This window comes from Beta vulgaris, chromosome 9, assembly GCF_026745355.1.
Source record: "Beta vulgaris subsp. vulgaris cultivar EL10 chromosome 9, EL10.2, whole genome shotgun sequence".
Classification (NCBI taxonomy): domain Eukaryota; kingdom Viridiplantae; phylum Streptophyta; class Magnoliopsida; order Caryophyllales; family Amaranthaceae; genus Beta; species Beta vulgaris.
The window spans coordinates 23112842-23118919 of NC_079210.1; the positions used below are offsets into that span (position 1 = coordinate 23112842).

A 6078-nucleotide genomic window follows, 5' to 3' on the forward strand; every position below is an offset into this window, starting at 1 on the left:
TATGTCCTTTGCCGTATCTTTCTTCTTTTGGCTTTTTCTCAATAAATGCGCTATTTAAATTCCTAGATAATTATAATGGTAACGGTTCCTTGATCATAGGATTCTCCTATCCAATTTCCAACGATAAAATCTTCTTTCCTTCTCTATGCAATTTATTTCCATTAACGGCCTCCTTGGCTGAATTAGCGCCGCATTGAACTCCTTCCTTTCTCGGACAATCAGTTATTGGTTTTAGCTGACTCGATCTTTCCGTCGCGTCTTAGTGTCAAAGTCGCTATGTCATCATGTCAATGTGATGCTGCAAAAATTAACCATAAAATTTGCCCCTAATTGTCGAAACGGGGTAACATAAAAACCATGAGATAATTGTTTAAAAAATCAAAGAATCGCATCAAGCAAAATATCTTCAATGTAATCAAGATACTTTAGCCAAGAAATCTTGTGTGTCAGTTAAAGAAAAAGATCCACAAGGCAATCCAAAGGTCTCAAATAAAAAGATAACTTCTTAAATAGCCGTTAATTTCTAACCGTTGGCGCAAAGTAATGATTGCCTTTGGAGATATAAATACCACGTGCGGTTGAAAACTTCAATCCACCAAATCTTTCTCTCTCTAAAGCAAGATAATTACCATAACTTCCATAATTCTCTCCGCCAGAAAACCGATCTCTAGTACCAAGTAAACTTTTTACTTTCTGTCCATTAGTCTCTTTAATTCGCACTTTTCCTTTCTTCCTCAATTGCACCCATGGCACCTAGTAGGCGTAGTATTAGGACGTTCGTAAAAAACTAGGAAAAGTCGAGGGGAAAGGAGAAAGTCGTAGAACAGAGGAGTGAAAATGAGGACGATCAGTCGACCATGTCAGAAGAGGACATGATGAGGTTTCTAGAGTTAGAAAATTTGCCTGTCGACACAGTCATTAGAAACGCTAGGTCGAACGAATTGCCGAAAACATGCCCCACCCCCTGGGTGGCGCTTTATGAATAGCCCTTCAAAATAGGCCTGAGACTCCCTTCCCCCCCCCCCCTGGCCAGAGACTTAATGCAGATCTACCAGATCAGAGCTGGGCAGATAATGCCCCAAGTATGGCAAATTCTGAGCGTCGTTGACAGAGTGACGACGTCTTGGGAAGAAGCCTTTACTCTTCACGACCTCTTGATCTACAATGAAATTAGGGTTAAGGCTAAAAATAGGATAGCCCTACATGCAAAAGCGAGATTAGAGCCTTTGGTTGGGGGGAGTTCAATCAAACGACAGAGGATGGAAGAACAGATATGCATGTTTTCGTGAAGAAATCATCTCTAGGGGAAGCTGGAAAATCCTCGATTGGTGGCTGGAACACATAAGGTTTGTTTAATTTCAACCATTTTTTCCTTTGCGTCGTGTTGTTAACACCACTCTTACATTGTTTCTTCTGCAAGTCTGAACCCAAAATTACTAACGCATCGCGACGAGTCTCAGAGTCTCTGTGACAAATTTCTGGAGACGCCAGAAGAAGACAGGCAATTCAAACGAATCTTATTCGCCAGCCAAGACAGCTGCTCATCTATGGCACTGGTAAATTAACCTTTTTCCTTTATCTTAGATTCTAGCGACATTAGAATATCTTAACGACTAACACTCGTCGACAGGTTCATCACAATCGCGTCGTAGAGGAAGTATGGACAGCCAGACATTAGCAGAGATGTTGCGTAAACGCAAGAGGGAATCTTCTCCCGACACTATGTCTGCGTCGACGATGTCCACGAAGAAAGGTATCACAGTCGTCGTCCATCTGGACGACGAACAAAAGACTGCACCAAAGGCGCGCAAAACTGAGTTCTTGGCCCCTCCTGATAAGGGTGGGCCGTCATACACTGTGACCGTCCCCAACGACTTTATATCGTTAGAAAGGTCAATATGGCCGGAGGCCGACAGGTTCCTCTTTCCTAACGCTGAGGATAGGATAAGGGAGCACACTCTCCCTCGCATGATGTCGGACGGCTTAGAACTTCTCTTCCAGGTAAGGTCGCTTGGTCGAACTATGGTCGTTACGTCGTTTAATCAATAATTTACGATTACGAACTGACACACATCTTTTTTCTTTTGCCTAGTCATCACATCATTTCCTCATGGCTAAGAGGGAGATGTCGACGCTGCTGAAAGGTCATCAGACCATGAAGCAGAGGGTTGACAAAGCGGAATTGAACGTAAAGTCCAAAGAATCCGAGGTGGAATCTTACAAGTCGACTATCAAAAACATGGAGGAGACTCTGAAGAGGAACGGGGAGGAGCTGGAGCAAATAAGGGAGAAGGCAACTAAGCTAGAAGAATCGTCGCATCGATCGAGGCTCTCCAAGCGTGCGTTGACGCACAAAAGAATGAGCTGGACCTTCTTGAGGCTGAGGTGACCACTAGGGTCAGGACTAAGCTCATGTAGCAGTTCCTAATGAAGAAGACGGCATCGTAGATGCCACAAAAGGACATAGACCTCTACCTTCAATTCATGGGGTCGATGAGGGATTTGATGGATGAGGAAAATTTGGCTGCAATGGCAAACTCTCCACCGAAGGTGGATGAAAACGCTCCGTCCTGCGCTGGTTTTATTGCGTCGGATGTGCCGTCCGACCCAGAGACTGAGAAGGAGGCCCCAGCCGTCGTACCGTCAGCTGTTGTGTCGCCAGAAAAGGAAACTAGCACGATCTCTGACGCTTAATCTTTAATCATTCTACCTTGTGTTCTTTTGCTTCCATCTTTTTAGAATTTTACTAAACTTCATTTCAGGTCACTCAAGGGAGTGACTTTTTCTATTGTACTTTTGGGTCAGCTATGGGGGAGGCCATAAGTTTGACAACTGTGTGTTTTTGTTTTTATTTAATCTTATGTTTTTCGCTTGTGTGACATGCGTGTGTTTCTGTCGTTATTCTGACGTCTTTAGGGCATAGTCAGGCGCTTAGTCAGCCTTCATTGGTCGTTCAGACAAAACGTTTGGACTTAGCAACTTAGAATACATATGAGAAACATATAAACACTTACATATGACTTTTAGGAAAATAGATGGAATATCGCAGACAATTGTGGCTTTGAATGGCAAGGCCTCTGTCCTAACGTGTAATAAGATGTATGTCTACTAGTCGCATCGTAAGACCATTGCGACGTTATTGAAACAGATGGGAATGACTTTCCTGAAAGGCAACAAAACGTAGTGACACAACAAGAATCCGCCTTTTTAGCGTCCGATGATACAAGCGGACGGTAAATTGAAAATTAGCGTCCGATTAAAGACGGATGCAAATTAACGTCTGCTTTCTGAGAGTTAGCGTCCGTTCTTTTAAACTGACGCTAATTAGCGTCCGTTTAGTTAAAATACCGTCCGTCTGTCGGACGCTAGATACGAGGTATAAATAAAAGAAAAAAAACTCCAGTCGACCAAACTATCAACCCTAACCCACGCCTCTCTCTTCCTCACTCTCATCTCACGTTTCTCTCTTCCTCACTCTCATCTCACGTTTTGGTGCTCTCTCTTTCTTGCAAATCTCACGAAATCAGGTATTTCTACTCAGTTTTAAGTAATAAATTTGTTTTTTTTAGTTTTGATTGTTGATTATGTAGTTTATTTTCTCGATTTTCTTTGTTTTTTTAATTTCGTTTTGCGTTTTCTTGTTCTTGGTTTTTCCTAGATCTGAATTCCCTAGGATTTTTTAATTTTTGTTGTTTCTCGATTTTTCTTTATTTTTTTGAGTTTTCGGTTTTATGAGATTTTGATTTTGTGTGTTTATATTTTCGATTTGGATACTCAATTTTTCAATTTCGCGATTTTGCGTTTTTTGTCTTTGGTTTTTCGGTTTTCATCTTTTTATTTTTGTGAGATTTTGAGTTGTTTCTTGTTTTATAAATGTTGTTTCCAGATCTGGTTTTCGGGTGTTCGTACTGTGAAGTCTGATGTTTACAGTTTCGGGGTGGTGGTTTTGGAGGTGGTCTCCGCCTCTCCGGAAGAAGGCCAGTGGTCGATAAACAGCTTGCTTGGAATTGCAAACGACACTGTTCAGGTTATCACTTATCCATCCCACTTACTACTCATTCTTTCGTTATTTGTTTTAATCATATGTTATTATTAGGGCATTAGATTGGTAATTTTCAAACAAAAGATAGTCCAAGTAGAGTAGAGTGTGCGGATAGTCTAAATTGTGAGATTACATTACATGGAGGAAGTATATTATACGACTTTAAAATACTAAGGCTATGTTTAGTTGGATGTAAAACATTTCAATGTAAAATAATTTGCTGCTTTTGCTGAAAACTTCGTGTTATGTTCTTAAAATTGTTTTTTGTTACTCACCTTATTCATCTGATAATCTAAGGTCCTCTTTTTCTCTTTGTTCTTCTAATTTTGTTGTTGGGGCTGTAGGCGTTGGTAGAATTTGGAATTATAAGTCCTTGCCTTTACCTTGTTTTTGATCTGACTGTTTGGTGGCAAGTTATATAAAAGCAGCAATAATGAGATTGTTAATTTCTGTGTGGACAGGAGTCGTCTGGATTTCTTAGCTTCAATCGAGTCATGAGTCTCGACAGGTATGCTATATCTCATGGCAAGTCTAGTCTGCCATTGTTTGTTTTTTCTTTTTGCATTTAATGTTGCTAGTAGAAGCAGCCTGTGGCGAAGCAAAGAGTGTGGATGCTGACTACTGGTTAGCATATGAATGCAGTTTAGAAGTTGATCTCAGTGCTTCTCTTAAAGCAACTCCGAAGCCATAATTAGTACAGCAAGTTTTAACACCCAAAGTATGCTTATTCACATTGTTCATTACTGTTGTGTAGCAATTATCTTCTCGAATAAACCTACTGCTTACGTTACATGAACCCCATCTTCCAGAATACGCAAGTTCCTACACGAAGATGGAAATTGGCACCTACTAAACGTGAGCAGGAGAAATGGGATAAAGCATACAAGGCTGTGACTGGGGGCACTGTAAGTCAGTCCTTTACTGACTCTCACTCACATAATTGTTCTCTATTAACTATTCCTGATAACATGATTAGCTTTTTGGGGACTTTGTTTATCAATGGGGTGAGTTCTAAACCTCTGATCATCACTGATCATCAATTTTCAAGTGTAATCTCTTTATGACAAAAATAATCTGGAGGTTATTTAAAGCTTGAGAGTTAGTACTGGGTTCACTAGAAATTATATTTGTAGTTGCCCAAGTCACTTTGGATAATTTATAAATGTAACAGAAGGTGGTAACTTCACAAGTTCATAAATTCAACTTATATGGAGATTAGCGAGCAACCCTTTTGATTAATTACCCACAAAACATTCAGTTCATAAATTCAACTTATATAAAATCATAACATAAAGTTTCAAAAAAAGCCATCCTTTCTGTTTCCTTTGCTTCTCTTACCCTCTAATTTCTATATCTACTTCATGCAATCACTTCTATAATTTCACGTCTTCTCTCTCCTCTCAAAACTTCTGTAAGTTCTTTCATTGTTATTTCTTTGTTGATTTGAGTTTAATATTGAAGGAATTTGATCTCATTACTGTTCTGTAAGTGCTAATGTCTTTTATGAGGGACATCTCTACATGCCCTACTTGGCTACTTTTCATGCTTATTTAGTACATGAATTACTACAGCTTGCAAGTTTAGTTTACTTAATCTCCCCTACTTTTCATGCTTATTTAGGTAACGATTAGCACTTAAACTACAGGCAGTGCAACCAACAGAAGAAATGATTCACAAGGAGAAAGGCAGGAAAAGTCGACAAGTTCAAGCAGTTTGAAGAAGTTGATGCTATGTATAATGATGGGTGGTGGGTGGTGGGTGGTGGGTGGGCTGCATTTCTTAATTCCTTGGTGACTCAAAATATTTAGTTTTGTTCCAGATTTTTGTTGTGGAGTTTAAATCAGTGTACATGTAATTATATGGGATTTGTATTAGATTTTATTCTAAGTATACTAGAATTTAGTTCTAGAATTACTTTTTCACTTGTATCTATATTTATTATCAATAATAATTAAATTGATTAATTTGTTTGCCTTAATAAAAGAAGTATGGTATTTGCATTATTTAATATCTTATTACATTTAATATCAATTAAT

The 6078-nt window shown here is 39.2% G+C and overlaps 1 long non-coding RNA gene across 4 annotated transcripts; it reads left to right on the forward strand.

Moving 5' to 3' along the window:
- Positions 1-3266: 3266 nt before the first annotated feature.
- On the forward strand, positions 3267-5791 carry LOC130590080 (uncharacterized). Of its 4 annotated transcripts, none has more exons than XR_008967675.1 (6): positions 3267-3527; positions 3887-4027; positions 4504-4550; positions 4685-4760; positions 4852-4951; positions 5663-5791. It is a non-coding gene; the product is annotated as an uncharacterized LOC130590080 (long non-coding RNA). The 4 variants fall into 4 exon arrangements; XR_008967676.1 differs by having other exon boundaries at positions 5688-5783; XR_008967674.1 differs by having other exon boundaries at positions 3270-3527; positions 4852-4947; positions 5688-5791.
- The last annotated feature ends 287 nt before the right edge of the window (positions 5792-6078 follow it).